The sequence below is a fragment of the Macrosteles quadrilineatus genome, unplaced genomic scaffold (assembly GCF_028750875.1).
Source record: "Macrosteles quadrilineatus isolate MER2022 unplaced genomic scaffold, UCM_ALF_1.0 Scaffold_5__1_contigs__length_97177068, whole genome shotgun sequence".
Classification (NCBI taxonomy): domain Eukaryota; kingdom Metazoa; phylum Arthropoda; class Insecta; order Hemiptera; family Cicadellidae; genus Macrosteles; species Macrosteles quadrilineatus.
The window spans coordinates 95,353,659-95,371,892 of record NW_026542598.1 but is presented as its reverse complement, the minus strand read 5'-3'; the positions used below and the strand labels follow the sequence as shown (position 1 = coordinate 95,371,892).

Here is an 18,234-nt window from a genome sequence, read left to right as displayed (position 1 = left end):
TTCCACATACTTTTTCACTCCCGAGTCCACACCCCGTCTCCCTCTGCACTTCGCCACTGACTGTCACCTCACCAAAGATGATGGATGGGCCACTAATGGTTCACACTAATACAACCACTTCTCCATTTGTTACTACTGTTATCACCAGTGATAGCGATGTAATGGGATGATGGTTGGTGCCAACCGAGCTGTGACTCATCTTCAGCTGGCAAAGGTGGCAGTAATGTGTAAACGTTACGTATACAGCGTTGTGATACGTTGGATTACGAGTACTAAATACAGTTAGGGAAGATTTTAAGAGGAAATTAATGGTGATTGGGCTTTTAATTTGTCTAAAAAGGTTAGTGTGTAATATTGAGAAAATTTAGGTTCGATCAGGAGAAAAGTCTGTAGCTTTTTGATGGTTCGAAACTGGACCCAGCTGTCCCTCAATTTGAGGATTTTACCAACGGTCCTGGTTAATGAGCCAGTTAAGGCGGGGACACACTTGTCATACACTGTTCCGATCCTACTACGATCCGATTTGCGGGATTCCAGAAGGATCGGTGCGGGATCGGAGGGGGTGAACACACATGTCATACACGATTCCGACCCATCTCAGATTTCCTCCACCGGTCGATCAACACTTGCCTGTCTGATTTGTAAACTACGTGCAGCAGAAGGTGGTAAACATGTTTAAAAACTTTGGACTTCGTGATTCAGCCATGATGGCGGTTTGTCTAGATGAAGAGGAAGAAAGTCAGACATCTCTGGAGGGCAGTGGAAAACGGAGAATTTGGGTCCATCCTGCATGGAATGAAAGATAGGCTGTTTACTTAAGTGTCCATCTTATATATTAAACACATTGGGTTTTCTCTTTCGAGTTCGTTTGGCTCTTCTAACCGTCCGATTTTCATGAGCGAGGTCTCAAATTGAAGATATGCACGCACAGATTTCACATCAAGCATCGGCATATATTTATCTTAAACCATTATTCTTAAACCTTAAGAATAAAGGTGATTTTTAAGAAACAACCCGTCCTGCATCCGACAAACGACTGCAGTGTCGGTGCATGATCGGAGTCAAAATCGGAGTAGTATCGGAGTATGACGTGACGCGTGTCGGAGAGGTGTAAACACCCGCGTTCAAAGTTAAGTACTTGTACCACTCCCATCTCCGACAGTCGTACCACAGTATGAGCGGAGTCGGATCGGAAGGGTGTATGACAAGTGTGTCCCCGCCTTTAGTCAGTGACACAGCTATCGCCTACCGGTACCTATAACACTAACTTTTCAATCTTCGGCTTAAAATGCAAACATTTCCATATCGCCAACGTATGAATCTGGCCTAGACCTCAAAGTTTACTAATGTATGCTTTCTTGCTACAAGGTCAATTATAAGTGTAAAATCTAACAATATATTGAATAGAGTTTTAGAAAATACAACGTACGTGAATAACCTATCATTGGGCGATTGTTTGGAGCAGTTATTTGCAAAACAACCGAAGAGGAATGACCTATTACAAAGCTCGGTCACCAGGAACTATATACAACATTGACTTTGGATACCGTACTGAGCTAAACATTCCATGTGGACCAGCTGTAGCTAGTTTCTTATCGAAGAGAACATAGACAGTCAGAATAAACCTGCAAAGTGTGCTTAAAGTTAATAATGTTTAACGTCCCGATTGCCTTGATCATTTCATACGACGAACTTGACAGTAGATAAGGGTATAAACATTGTTATGGTTAACAGTTAATTTCCCTTTAGGTGTGTTTGTAGAAGGAAAAAGGTTTATCAGATTTATCAGGAGTTTGTCGGGAACTTCTTTGATAATAAATTATGTTTTTTAATCTATTCAACCCCGCTTAAAGGATTAAACGCGTATATTCCCATCACTAAATAACAAAAAACAAAATTCACGACGTTTCGAAATCTGAAAAACTCACCCCGTCTTTAGGTGTTTCAGGCGTTCAACCCTAAAGAATACATTCACGATATTTGTATCTATAACTGTTACAACTTCTAATAATACTGAACCAGAACATCATTGATTATCAACCAATAAAACCATTTTCTTCATTTTCCTGTCGTTGTGTTTGCAATTTAATCACCTGTAACCGCGTAGTCTAGGTCAGTTCGTTCTCTTGACCATCTCCGAGTCCCTGACATCTCTGCACCATTTACTGCTCGACCTTACATTCTATTGCCTTATTTGTTTGCTTCTGTTTACAATTTAACGAGGTGATTGATGCAATTAAATTTCCACATTGAAATGTCTTATCAACTAGTTTCTGCTCATAATTTAGCAGTAAGTAGATACAAAAAGTGTTATGCCACTTCGTAGTTTAAGCCACCAGATCTTTTACTACCAAGTGTCCTTGTTAGGCATTTAAAGGGGTTTAATTATTTCCACAGCTGCGTTCTTTGCCTTTTTTGTTGGTTAACGTGTATTAAGTGTGACCTTAGAGGAAACACAAGCTGAATATGGACCTTAGAGGTAACACCATTGATGGATGATTTAGAATTGAGAAAATGTTTTGGAATTCTGGCTTCCTAATTTTAAATAGTGTGTATATACTTTTTCTAGTGTTTTGCCCATCGGAAACTAATTTCGCTAGTTTAGTGTATCTTTCGATTGACTCCACGAATTTCGATCCTTCCAGCAGTACACCAATGACTAAGAATTGGTCCGAAATAAATAAATTCAGAGTTTTGATACCAATTAAACGAAAAATCTTACTTTACGAAGCAATACAATTCAAGAGTTCGTTATCTTTAGTAGTTCAGAGCTATGATTTCATAATACAAAATTCGAAGCACCTTGTACAGCAAAATGTGTAGGCCTACCTACAAAGAGCAAACAAAATTTCGAAAAAAAGTCAGTACACCACAACTTAAAATATGTTATTCAGAGAGCCAAAACTCCGAAAAAGTTGCAACGTCAAAATTCGGAATTATGCCTATGTTTATTCGGAGCACTGATCGCTGATCCGCCGAGGTGTACCACAGTGAACCCTGACCGCGGTCGCCGGTCGCTGGACGTCGTTCGTTGGTTCGTTGTTGGTCAAAACCGGTTCCTGATTAAGTATCAGACACTCTCCACTCAGCCAGGGGTCATTCGCCGACTCATCGAAACTGAAAACTGAAACTTTAGGTACTGAGTCCCACGGGGTGTTTTGCATCTACGACCTCACCCCCACCCCAGGAACTTGAAATAGTATGTCGGAAGACATTTACCAATAGACTGAACCATAAACACGATTTCGTCATGAATTCAAAATAAACACGTGAAGTTGGAAGAATTTTTACAGGGAAAAACCCAACGAATAACGTAATAAGGGGTTGAAGTGGTAAGTTTAACGTTTTAGGCACAATGCTACTTTTGTACCTTGTTTAATGCGTATTGGAAGAAAAACATTGTCATAATTCGAGTGATAGATGTTCCCATGTTGGTCCTTAACAACTTTATTTTCTAATACTTCAAAGAATACTGTACTGTAGGTCAACGATGCTGATAAAATTGGACATTTCGTCTTAAAGAACTCTTTTAACAGTTATTCCACTATCACTAACTCCCATTACTTTAGTAACTGCCGGTGTATATTTATTAATTCGTTTTTTTAGCAAATATTTGGTTAATAATATTTATATTATTTTTATTAGCTTGTTGACCATAACTATATCTTCTGTTTGTGCTAGAAGAACTGTTGGTCAAACACATTCCTACACTTTGGGAACAACAAACTTTGCTCTCAATAATCACATACTACTATCTGACTAAATATTTAGTGGATAAGCTAATTTAAACAGCCTAACATCTCAGTTCAATGACCTATTTATTTTGAAACTCTTGTTAAAAATTGGTTCACAGTTATTCAGCACAATGAGAAGTTTCAGAACCAGTTTTTATAACCTTGGTAAGCAGAGTTGAGTTAATATGCTAATTATACGATCTCCTAATCGATTAAGTCGAAAATTGTTGTCGAAACCGCTAAATTTTGAGGTTGTAAATTGGGTGCTCTCTCTCTTCTGTGATTTTTACATAAATCGTCAAACGAAATCTAAGTTCTTAGTTGTGAGCATGTTAGAATTTTACTTTTCAGTGAACGTGTAATTATTTTTATTGCTGACTTAATTAATTTCAGGACAATAGTTTAATGCACCAAATTTCGTAATGTCATAGGTTTCTACCGTATAACAGCATATTATCTTTTACACTGAAACGACAGTTTGAGAATTTAAGAAGTTTCTTTAAACAGAAGTAAGGATGTTGTGCACCTTTTTTGACAAAGACCAGCTTATAGGTACTCCACTGATTAATTAATGATACCAACGTTCGGTTTTAACCATAAAAACGTATAAATTAGACTCAAGATGAAACCCATTGCCCATTGATAGTGTATACCGTGTACACTCAATCTACAGAACCAACCTACAAGTATGTTTAATATGGTTTAATCAGACAATAATCATCTCTTTACAAAACGTCCAAGCATTTCCACTCTCCAGTTATCAGCTGTGACTCACCAGACATATGATTGATACACCCATCAGCTGGAGTGTAACAGAACAGAGGCCCTCTTGAAGCCGTAAATGGGCTCGAGACAAAAACAAGCACATGTGATATGCTTCCGTCTCCACACCCACGTCAGACAGATGACATATGACAACAGCTGATACGGCTAAACAGCTGACAGACAGGTGGTTGTGTTGTACCTGTAGTCAACTTTTGTTATTGAGAAATCGAATCGAGAAGACAATTATTGTCTTTATTCTTGTGAAGAATTTATTAGTTATTGTCTTTATAAACCTTTACCTTACGTTTTAGAGGTTCTGAGGAAATTTAGTAACATTCTTGTCTGATTGGGTCGATATAAAAGGGAAAACTGACAAAAAAGAAGGATATTTTATTTATAAACTTATTTTTGGGATTTTTAGACAAAAATATACTATTTAGTTGTCTTTAGCTCGATATGAGAGTCAAAACCGAGTAATAAAGATGAATAATAGAGTATTTTTTATTATTTTTAAGCATAATGACTTCAGTTATCCTACGAATCTCTCAATACAAGAAAAATTCTCCACAGATGTTTCTACTTCTTTATGGAAAGAAGTAGGAAAGAAGTACAGGAAAGTAGGAAGAGCGCTCAAAGGAAGAATATGAATTTTAAATTACCTTATTACACGACTTTGACAACTGACTTATTCTTTTTCTCAAAAGCTGCGATGAGTTCCTTCAATTAACTCAACTGCATGTTATAAATGAGGGTATTATAATTGTGTGATATAAAACTATTTTCCAACCACTATAGCCCTAATATAGAATCCAACACTTGAGGATAAATTTCTTGATTGTCTTCTTAATTAAGTAAATTTAAATCTCTCAATTTATTTTACGGTTCTTAAAGGATTTCCGGTTGGTACAACAACTATGAAACGCAGCAAACAACTTTAGTGTTTTGTTAGTACATGCTGCAACGTGCTACCCGAATTGGTAACATGAACTCAAAGAACAGAAACCCAGTCAGTTTGAGCTTATCTACAAGATAGGCTATTTAGTGACCATAAAACCTTCAGCTACTATCTGAAATTTGAGCTATAACTTTTCATTACGTTCGCTACTCTTGTGTGGGTTCCGTTTATGATAGCCAAGCCCATGTCCATACGACTGAGGCGACTTGCGCTAGTTCTTCTCAATTTCCTCTTCGGGGTATATCCTTGATTATTGATAGACCGTCCATATTTATTCCCACTGACGAAAACTTTCTTGGGATCGTTTATTTGAATTTTGGAAGGTGACGAGTGCTAATGTTGATTCAGGGGGTTTAAATGTATACATTTGAAGGATCTTTGATAAATAGTAGTCATCAATTATCAATCATTGAGATAACGTATTCATAACCTACCGAGATGGAATTGTAGCCTTTACTTAAAACCTAAAAGGAAATTTATTGGAAAAAACATAAAATCTAATACAGTAATCGTGGTACAACCCCTTAAACCATCGTGGTATGAAAGCTAACAAAGTAGATGGATGATCAATGGTTGCACTCTGGTAGAGGTTCATTCGATTTATCGTCTTTGAATGAAACGCTAGCAACCAGTCCATTTATAGCATCCATTTATAGTATCCTGAGTGAATTCTTATTTAACTACTGCACTCTACTTACCATGTAGTAGCTATTCTTAACTTCAACATTAGTTCACCTAACCATTCCTACTATATTATTACATTTCACTCCTCTTTTAAATATTTATACACCTTTCTTACTAAATTCTTGGTCCAGATGAAATATGTCATTAAGCTCTCAACTATTAAATATTCAATTTGCCAAAAGATCAACATTAGATGGTAACAAAACCAGGGATTGGTCCATTTCTCTGAAAAAAATTGCAATTGCGTCAAAAAACACAAAATAAGTTTTTAAAACCCAGAATGGTAAAGGAAACTGATATGTTTTTAAGATTGTTTAATTGCAGCTGACTTTTAAGTTGTTATTATTATTGTTTTTGTTTCTAGTTTTTCACTCATGAATAAGTTCAGTTCTATTTGATTAAACTAATTTACCTATCAATTTATGTATTAACTTCAAACATAAAAGAAACTAATTTTAATGTTGGGCTTTTTCACTATAGTTTTAAAATCAAACTATATCTCCAAAAATTAAATATTTCTAAGATACGCAATGGCGACTTTGTACATTTTGTGTTAGTATTGCGGAAAAGCATTTAAAAAAAGGCACTGCTACGAAAAAATGGTTTAGGATCAGTGCCTTACAGACCTATGCCTTGTGTAGCTTTGACTATCGGAGCTAAGACTTTTTAGCGCTGACTTCGAGTAAATGCCTGGATCTGTAAATAGATGGTAAACGATTGACACTCAGGATCATTCAGTAGCCCAGTTAAGCAGTAAAGCGTTGCTATTGTCGCCAATTGTTGGGATTGCTCGGCGTCCCGCACTGTCATTGGCTACTTTGGTCCGCGGGGTCAAGACACAACACGGTTGCCAAGCTGCGATCTACTGGCGACGATTCAAACTAACAACCTTAGTGCGTGCTGACCTCACAGGGAAGTACTTTATTGGTGATTTGTGTGTTGGCGCTAGAGTAGTTGAGGACTCCGAAACTGCAAACTTTATGAAGACAGAAATGAAATTGAGGACGTTAAGTGCCACCCTACACTAATTTCCGTTAATACTTGGCTTGAAATACCTACATTCGTATCGTCACCATTTCAGAATAAAGTAATAAATTAAAACTAGTGGTTGTAGCGTAGCACCTTGTGGGAACGATAATAAAGGTGTTGGGAGACTTTACTCCCAGATATTATGTGTGTGTTAAAGTTTAAGTATGTAAAATCAGTTAAAACCTAAATCATGATTTTACTATGAAATATAGAACCAAGAGTTAAAATTGATGTTGTAGACTAATTATTAGAAAATAAAACCACATAACGGCTTAAACTGTAGGTAAAATCACGTACTTTAAAACAGAGATGCTTATTTAGTTGATGCAAAGCTGGTGAGATAGCCTTCTTAAAAATCGAGTAGGGTAACCTATAGGTAGAAAATGGGAATTAATAGACTTATGCTTGTTTTGCTCAATTTTAAGTTATCATAAAAGCAAAGTTTTCATAAAAGCATTTTTACGACAACAACAAAAAAGGTTTAAATATTGGGATTTGTCACGGCATAGCTATATTGTTGTGGGAAGATATAAAACTAATTGGACATAAACCTAAAAGAAGACAAACTGTATACAAACAACACAAGCATATTTTTCTCAACATATTTAATCCTCTTCAGTTAATTGTTACTGAAACTCTTCCCCTTTTTATTACGATTTTAACGAGTTCTACACAAGAATTCTCTTCCGAGACTACGATTTCGGTATTAATAATTTCACAGCAAGCAGCGAACCTTATCAAATGAAGGTTTCACTTTCATCTCTGTTCCACGAGCATGGACCTTGTCAAGATCATGTTCCGGTTAGGAAGGACCTGGGGACTCACCTTTGATAACAATATCATTTAACTTTCCCCTCATCAACGGGCTAATCACAAAAAAACACCAACATAACACCTACAACACACGCCACCGTCTCAACATACTCTATACTCTTTTGTAGTTTAACAATTCAATTCTATACTATACTGGAGTAGTTTGTTGTAGTGAAGCCGCATACGAAACATCATCACCTAAAATTTTGATACGTTTAACCCGTTTAAACAAAAGAAAGTTAATGGAAAACGGGGTTTTCAACTTTTTGCCTACTCTTTGATTTTTAGTACATTTCTTCTTTGAACTCGGCTTTCGACCTATGAGGTTGAATACTACGTTTACAGCTTATATCTACAACACTTTCGGTCAAGCTATATCCATAACATTAAGCAAAAAAAATTATTTGTGAAAAATGGTACATAAGTAATTTGGAAATCATTTTCATTGACATGAACGACCTGATGGAGATGGAGTTTGGACATAAAAAATAAAAGACATAACATACAGTGTTCATATTTTATCAGGTAAATTACTGCGATATAAACCATAATGTCCAAACTGATACATCACCAGTGTTATAAATCCCAACTCGACCCCGGCCATGCCAGAAATGCCACTACACCGCACTAGAGTAGCCTCATAACATCTTGGTCTAATTGGCCGACCAATCCAAGTACAGAGAACCGGACAAGTTTGTACATCTACCGCGACGATCATAATTACAAGAACTGGTCAAATGAAATCTCAATTGACAAGATGATTGCAGCTCGAGTAACACGTTTAGACATATGAACTATTTTGCTCACAGGATCAGCAATTTCACCATGAAATGTGTGCTAATAATTTGGAATTTGCATTAGGCCTAAAGTATTAATTGGTTGTGGTTTAATAGCATTGATTATTAATTTACTTTAGTGACAATATAAAACAAAGGTATTCTCATTTGTAATACCTAATTTAAATAATTTTTCCTACAGTTACCTAACAATGTACATGTTCTCTCACTGATTTGAGAAAGCAAAGTGGCCAATTCACTCATCAGTGAGACAATGTTAACATTTTAACATAACATGGTATTTTAAAACCAGGAGAAAATACCCTTTTCAATTTTTACAACTGATCAAAAATAGAAAATCTATCAGATGATGAGAGTTATAATAATTAATTGAGTCAGAAGTTCATGAAAAGATAGATTCACACTGCACGTATTCCTTTCAAGGTAATCGAAATTGAAGCAGTCATCACAATCAACAATGTTTATAACGAGTTGTGGTGTAGGCTACATAGCAACATGCATCACACGTTAAGCTGCATGTTTATGAGTTAACTTTTAGCAGTGAGTTACAAGAGGAACATAAAACTGCTGCGTGAGACTAACTGCTAATTGTCCCCATTTATCATTAAAGTTTCAAATCAGGCAATTATACTGTGAGCTCAGACACCCAGAACAGTTATTTTAATTGAACACAATTTATTTAAGTGAAGGGAATGATAAACACGGAATTATAACATACCATGGATGGTTAGCAGAGAAACTGATTTGTTAAGCTACTGTACAGCAAATTAAAATCTAATTTTCAAATTTAGACACTACGCCAAACATGAGGTATGGTTACATCAGGTACAAGCAATAGTTGACAACGAGATCGTTTCGTTTGGTTAAATAGTTTTACAGTCGTTGAAATTAAAAATAAATAGTACATATCAAAACACTCCCTCGTGTACCGGGTATCTAGGAAATTATTTGGGAAATCTGAGTAATAATGGTTGAAAAATTCGAGGATATAGGTGGGAAATCCATGTAATATAGTTGGGAAATTCGAGTAACATAGTTGGGAAATCCGCGTAAAATAGTTGGAGAATTCAAAGTATCTCCCCAATATCTTTCGTGCGACGCCACTGTCTATACTACATGCATCCTTCATCATAGGGGGCGTCCGCATCTGGATTGGTTACTATGGTAATATCGTTGCAAATCACTGATCAATCATCAAATCTCCGGATATCGGTTGGTACACGCGTTGACAGGTAATCAGGCCAGTCTCCGTTTTCTATTCTCAGCGCGGTTCGCAGCATTGCTAAGGTATCCACATTTCGCCAGGAATAGTCTATGTTGGCACGAAGCCCTCGTCCGCAGTCAGCTCCGTTGTCTACTTGGGAACTGTGGCTTTTATATACAGTTTATTACGATTTTTAGTGTGGTTTTTGCGTGGAATTTCCTGTTTCATCAATAAAGCGATACAATGTTGGTCTATAAGTCGAATGTGACAAAATCCAGAATAATATCAGATTTTAACTCATCCCTGGCCAAAAAAAAAAAAAAAACAGTAAAGACTGAGAGCTCAAAATACAGTAATAATAATATCCTGAAGAATTTGATTAACAAGAATTAAACCATTCAATCACACTAATCGTTAATGTTAAGCAAAATCCAACTACAACAAATTAATTTCTTACTCTAATTAGAACCTCGTGTTTCAAATTTAATCGAACAAATTAATTCACAAGTCATAATGTCAACGTTTAACATTCCGACGTGCTAAACTCCAATCAAATGACCTTTTATTATCAACAACTCCACATATATCGATTGCAATATAAAATATACATTTATATAACATACACGGATCGCCGATGATATCAGTGAGGCAGTGTAAACAAGATGGACACAAGATAAACAAGGCCTTGAGAGTGGTGACTGACAACTTCCTATCTCCAGACGGGAGGCAAACATTTAGATTTGGCTGCGTCTCGCTGTAGGTTCCGGGAAACTGTGGTTCAGGAGATGAGAGATTTAGGCACTTTTGAAATCCACGAAGATAGTTTTGCAATTGGGAGTGTATATTTCGTCAGGAAAAAATGGATTCTGTTCGCTTCTACACCTTCAACTTAATGAGACAAATATTTAATTTTAGGCTTTTAAAACAAGGCAATAAGGCTAGTGCTAGTAGCTTCGTGGTGGTAAAGAATATTGGGTATTTAAGGTGCTTGTAAACATTTAAGACCATTTTAAGAATGCGTATACCCCCGACAACACTTGCTCAATATGTGGTCGACTCTTTAGATATTCTGTGTTTGGATGTGTGTTTAGATGTTCAGGCTGTTCTGGGTATACATCACAAATTAAGACGTAAATTTTCTAGAACTTCTCAAGAACCAAAAGGGTTGCAATTTTTCCGTACTATTCCAAAAGAAACAAATGGTGCACAACATTACGACTACTAGTGAGTGGAAGAATTTCAAGAGTAAAAATAAGCGTTTCTGGCGCCATCCACGCGTTCAAAGATGATTTATTTACAGGTCGTCGATCATAGGAGTTCAGTCTGGTAATAGCTGAGTTCTAAACGTGTGACAACATAAAATAAATCACACCTACGTCGGACTCAGCTCACTGGACCGACACGAATCTGAGACAAAACACGTAATTTAGGTGAATAGTTTGGCTGGAGTTACGAAATCTTCAACAATGTTAGTGTTTTATGTACCAGGAAGAATTTTTAGGCGAGAGTATTACAAAATTTAAATAAAACTGCAAAAAGTATTTTTTACAGTAAAACTATAGACATTTTATCCGCCTAGTTGATGGTATAGAGATTTGTTCAGCATATTTTAAGACAAATCCAAGTGGAATATATACATAAACAACCAACACAAAAGGGGTTCATGCATTCATTTTGTACTCCTTGTAAATAATTCCCTTAAGCGGATAGTAGAATTTTACAGTACTCTTTTTTCATGAAGATAATCTTTATTTTCATAAATTCATAAGGAGAATGATTTAACGCCATTCAACTATTGAGTCCCACAAACTATTTTAGAATAATCCGATTTCTAGCTTTGTATTTGTGTCCCAGCCGGTGTGTTTTAAAAGGAGTAAGTATATAGTTGGGGAATTCAAAGATGACCTGAATTCGAGATGTACGTTTCGAGTGCATAAACCTCTAAATTGAAGCAAAAAGATGAGAACCACCGATTTACCAAAACATCGCCTAACACAGTATTGATATCAACGGCTCTCTGTGAGGGATGTGACCCGATAACACACCGGAAACTTAGCAGGAAATGTCAGTCGGTGTCTCACTTAACTCGTCCAAACTTTAACTGTGCTTTATTACAAGGGGAGTTCATACGTAAAGGTACCGACAACAAACTATTGGCTCAAACAAAGTTGAGGGAGAAAACACATCACGAACCGATAAAACCGTTCTTCCAAGCTTCTCAAATTAAATACTCTAGACTAGGAACATGGTACATTAGTTGATTTATATATACTTTATTTTCTCCTAAGGACTGGTTGATTTTTTCACTTTGCAAATAAATAAAACTATAAGGTATGCAGAATCCGTTGGAATAATTATTTCCTGGGAATATTCATTTTCAAGATCACACCTATCAACAATTAATTTGAAAATTAAATAATTCTATATCTCGGCATTGTGTGTACTGTACTGTGCAAAACGATGGATTTAATATTAATTTCCTTTCCCAAATAATGTCTTTAATAACCTTTTGACAAAAACTACATAATTTACATGGATGGCGGTTCGAGCTTTTATATTCTCCCAAACATGCTAAACTGAGATTCTGATACAAGTACAAGAACTCGTGGATTAAATCGCTCCAATGTCCAATAAATGTATTCTAACCCCCTTTGTAAGCCCCTATGTATTTTTATGTGTGCAAAACGCAAATAACATATTGTTCATAACAATTCTAAGATATTTTAGCTTGACAGTTCCTTGCCTTAGACAATAGAATTTTGGCAACCTTTTTGAAACCCCACATTTTCCCGATGGATGACGCATTTGAATGTCTTTTTTACATTCATTTCACAATTAGGCTAATTAGTTTACTCTAACCAATCTGTTTATTTATGGAATATCATGTAGTTTGAATATTTTATATAGGTACATCGGAGGAATAGACCCTAATCACTTCTTTCCAGTGGGAAATTAATGGACCAAAATACACGCAAACAATTTAAACGCCAGTTTTCCTTTACCAGGAACACTTGCATTATTGGTCATTTACCCAGTTTCAACAACAATTTGTCTCCATTGGTCGACCGATTTGTACAATTGCAAGTAAACTGGAATTTATGATTGCTTTAACCAAAGACCAGCTGCTATGAGTGAGTCATTATCTACCGATCCGGTCTAATTCTGTCAGGCGTTCGGCGACAGGACGGAGCCAACTGCAGTTTAATTGTCTACAATAACTACAATACAGTAGTGCTGCGCCACTAAAAATAGTCCTCTGTCTAGTGACCTGTTACGCGTGACTACCAGTTAAAATATCATTGATTTCTTTTCAAATTAATTCAATGGTTTGCCGACTTAGGTCACCAAACTGGAAATTAAATGTTTAGGAAGTTCTATGCGATATCCACAATGAAAATTGGGCTTCCATGTTTAAGGGGTAAAAATTATTTGATATAAATTATATACCCCATAACACCCCGTTCCCGTTGCCCAAGTTAATTCGAATCATGTTAGTTTACAATTTCATGCCAAATTTATTAGAAGACCGGATCAAAATTATTAATTTTTTAACTTCTGGGACATTAAAATGAAAATGAAAAATCGCTCTAGGGTCTACGTCTTACCGTGTCCATCGATGTATAAATACTCCCGATGTAGAATAATCGATAATAATTATGTATAATGTAGAGTTATTATACATCGATGACCGTGCCACCTACGGTAATAGTTTCGCTGTAGGGAATATCTATACAAATTAACACCAAGACAAACGTCAATAACCAAGTGAGTTAACACTCTCGCTACAACACCACGGGTTTAACAATTGACTATTGACCACGAGGTAGGTCAATACTAGGGGAGGTTGGATGGTAGAAGGGTTCCTTGAATGTTTTAAGCCGCATGTTTACAGCTTGTGCTTCAGATAGTCCATCTGAGGAAGCATTGTTAAATACGTTTCTAACTCGCATGAGTCGTAAAATGACGTAACCAACGAATATTAGAACGAAAGCGGTGGATCATAAACATAAACAAATGACGTAACTTGGTCCGAATCCTTTTACTACCTATAATAACATTAACATTTTTTCGTTTAATAATTTTTTAATACTGTGTAGACGCAATCATATGAATGTCTACGTAGACATTCAACATTTCATTGGCTTTGTGGTTCTAATTTGAGTGCCTGCACCAGTGAATGACCGCTCAAGCACGAATTCCACTTGTACACGGCTTGGGAAAATACTATTGAGCTACGGTGTAGGGGTGGTTTTAACTTGTCCGTATTCTCCATTCACCTGGAACTTTGATTAAATCTATACTAATGTATTGCCACACATAACTAATTGCACCCGTGAAAGACCACATAAAATTTAACATTGTAATATAATATTATTTTAAACTCCCAAAAAAATCCTTAATGCCTACAAGTTACTGTATATAGATTATGACTTGGGGAGAGAGCGGCAGAGTGCGGAACTTCGGTCCCCGAGGTCGCGGGTTCAAATCCCGCCAATCACCAATGGATCACTAATGCCACAACCATCTAGGCCTAGCTTGAAGTAGTGTGTTACGCCAGTGCCTAGTGTCCTAGGACTTGCCAGATTATCTACCGTGTGCGAATTGAGGTTAGAAACCTCGTACTCACACCAGTCCAATACCAAGTTGAAGGTCACGCGAGGAACTGAGGAAGACACCTGCCAGTTATGGCGGGAAACCCATTGTCAAACCCCTTCATACAACAGGTGCTTCACTGCTCCACAGTTGCTTCTTGGAAATGACAATTTATTTCTACACACTTCGTGGAAAATGCATTGCCACCGGAGGAAGTTTATACATTCAAACGGTAGGCTACAGTCTACAGTACTTGGAAATCGCTTTGGACTCTATGAATGAACTAGCCTAATTCCATTTTATAAATTATAGGCTTTTTCTTTGTTGTTGACTAATATGTAGGCCTATTAAGAAAATAAACCTTTGACTACTGCAGTTGCGATTGGTTAGGAATGAATTTTCTGTCCCTCTGTCTCTAGAAAAAGCTGATTTTCAATATCAACTCATCTTACCGGTATATTTAAACTTAAAATGAGCACCCAAGTGTACGTCAATCAATCAATCAGTCTTAAAGAATTGATTTCCAAAACTGTAGGCGAATGAGTTTTAGGCATCATAATAATCACGTCAATTTATTGTAATTAATTGTACTTGGCATCGAAATAAATACAATGGCATGAAAAATTTTAACAATGTTTCAAAATTATAAAAGCAATAATGATGGCCTTTCCAACTTATATTCAATAGATTTTAAGGGTAATTGTTCAAAACCAAAGTTCATATACAGCTTTTTACACTTTAGTGATTTCTTCGTAAGTATGTCATTAATTTATTAATTAATGCATGACATTGAAGGGAATAGAGTTCTCGAATATAGAGGAATGTTTGCCCTCTTCTCCTTGGGCATCTATTTATTTTTTTCGTTTTTCCTAGATTCCAGCGATACAATAAATCACAATAAATTAATAAATACAATAATCTAGCGTCTGTGAAACACAAGATTAACACTGAGAAAAACAAACTGACTTTAGAACTTGAAACCAAACATAAATTCCCCCATCCACAAACACGATAAAGCAATGTCTACGAGGTTTAATACGATGATAATAATATGATGTAGAACAGTGTAAACATTGACTAGAACAATTGATTTTAAAATATTTCATCACAGCTCTACCAGACCAAATAATTTCGTCGTGATATTTTTACCCAACATCCTTAAAATTCTTTTACTAAGAAAGTAACCTGGAAGACTAAATGATTCGAATTGTTTAGCTTTAGCTCCTAAAAGAAAGCTTCCAATTAAATTAAAATTTTAAAAAATAATTACTACTAGCCCATATGCCTTTTGGGCTAGTTTAAAATTAGCACTGTACAACAATCAGTAAAAAAGTGTAAAAATGTTGTATATTGACTAGCCTAATGAAAAAGAGATAAAAAGTAAACTATATTTATAAATTGTGTGTTAGCCTAGTTAAAAAGGAGGGTTATTAAGTTTATTAAGTTGATAATTAATTGCACAATTATCTCATGGATTTCACATTAGGCTGATACTTGTAAAAATAAGTATATAAATTTTAAAAATATTTAGCCAATAGGCCTACATATTAAAAATTTACTTTACCTGTAGATATTAATCTAGTGCCTTCTTAGGCTAATAAGCATGTAGTGAATTGTATTGCTCATCTTATGTTAGCTAAACAACTAATCAAGTGTTTTCTGTTAACTAAAAAAATACGATTCCTAAAAACGAATACAAGTTAAATAACTTAAAAATTAAAATATTTACGTACAGTACACGAAAAACAAGAGACAAATGGGACTAAATTAGATATGGTATTAGTAACTGCGGTAATTATCTAATTTCAGACGAAATCGGGTTTCTATGCTTTATATTATCCACACATACAGTTTCTGAAAATACCTAAATTCCAGTATAAACATGTTTACAAGTAAGAGAGAGGGAGAGAGAGAGAATGTAAATTTCATTCGTTACATGATCTTCAGCTACATCAATCATTTGCCCATGCATTACGAATATTGTTGATTAAGAAACATCTGTACTTACCGATAAATTGTAAAATGTATAAACACAAACACAATGCAGATCACTTAAAATAACACTACGCCCGGGTGCATAAATGAACTGAACGAAAGGAATCCGTTTTGTTCTTTCTGCAACCAGCCGGATGATCAGGGCTGCCAATGGCGGCACGAAAATTCCCTCGCCTGTACCGGCGCAGAACAAAATACCCTACAGCGTAAACTGATGTGTATCGTGTATGCGTTATATATTTTCTTTATACACTAAACGGAGATATATTTAAACTGAAATAATTTGATGGATATTAATGAAGACATACAAATAAATAAATTATAATGAGAAGTTGTTATAAGGATGTTTTGTTGTTGCTGCAAACTTGGTTGGGGGAAATTGAATAACTCCACCCAAAATTCAAATTGCAAATACATTTGTCTTGATTGTTTTCAAATTCATTATTGGATTTTTAAATCATTTTACAGAATTTAAAAGCATTATTAACAATCAAAAGAGTAATCCATGCTAATTCATGAAAATTAATACTAGGTTTTAGCTTTGTATGTTACATAGCCAGTTAATGTTTATTTTACACCTGATGTTTAAAATACACATTATAGCTACAAATAAAGTTAATTGTAAAATTTAAAAAGGAATTTTCAGTTTTTACTGCTGACTGTTCCTCAAGCTTGTTTAAACAATTACAAAAAGGATTTGCTGTGGCCTAACCTAGTTTTAAACAAAACAATTTATCATGTTACATTCTATTTTATATTTATCAATTTATGTACTAATGGAATATTCAATGAGCTGAAAGCTAGAGTAGGTATTTTTTGGCAGGCTAATCCAGCAAGCCCTTTTATTTTACAGACTTAACATTTCCTTGTCCTCTATACAATTCGCATACAATATGTAGTCATACAAGGATTAAGCTTACATGGGTTGGATGTGCACACTGCATATGTCATGTCCTTATGGATACTATGGCAAACTTGGTTTAGTTTATAGAAATTAAATTTGTTTAGACTATGTAATAAATTTGCTAATTCCTCTAAAATTTTATGTTACACTGACAGATAGTTACTTTGCACTTGGCTAACTTTACAACAGCTTTTAAAGTATTTTTTCTTATTTGGCCATCTAGGGAAATGAGGAATCTCTCTGATGGAAGTTCCCTGATTAAAAGTTTTTTTTTTCAAATCATTCTCCAGTATTAATGGAGAAATTATTGCATTCTTCAATGTGTGAGTTGATAAGAAGATATTACTTAAAAGCATAGGGCAACATGACCATGCTACAAGTATAGACTGCCCAAATTAAAAATTAATAATAAAAATAATAGGAAAAGCTTGATGGTGCTAGAAAATCGCTCATATCTCGTGAACTAGACACTATAGAAACAAGCTCTAAACGGCATTGTATTACCTACTACATCTTCTTTAAACATAATCAAGGAAATGTCCCGTATCTATAATATTAATTGAGTTATTTATCATTTAATTTTATAATTTGTACCAAAAACACCAAATAACGTTAAACTATCCATTAATTTTGAAATTACCAAAATTTTGCCAGTTGAAAAATTTTCAAGTTCTTATTGCTTATAGGCTATTGTTTCTCTAATAAATTTGAAGAAAAAAACTCACATAAGGAGAACCTTTTATGTTGTGTCTAGCGAGAAC

The 18,234-nt window shown here is 35.3% G+C and overlaps 1 protein-coding gene across 1 annotated transcript in view; it reads right to left on the bottom strand.

The window, feature by feature from the left end:
• Window positions 1-16,671, bottom strand: part of LOC128993818 (protein-methionine sulfoxide oxidase mical3a-like) — a 103,693-nt gene extending 87,022 nt beyond the window's left edge. The window contains exon 1 of the mRNA XM_054417860.1: window positions 16,583-16,671. The gene's annotated coding sequence lies outside the window, so the exon portion shown is untranslated. The remainder of the gene's footprint in view (window positions 1-16,582) is intronic.
• Between the last annotated feature and the right edge of the window lie 1,563 nt (window positions 16,672-18,234).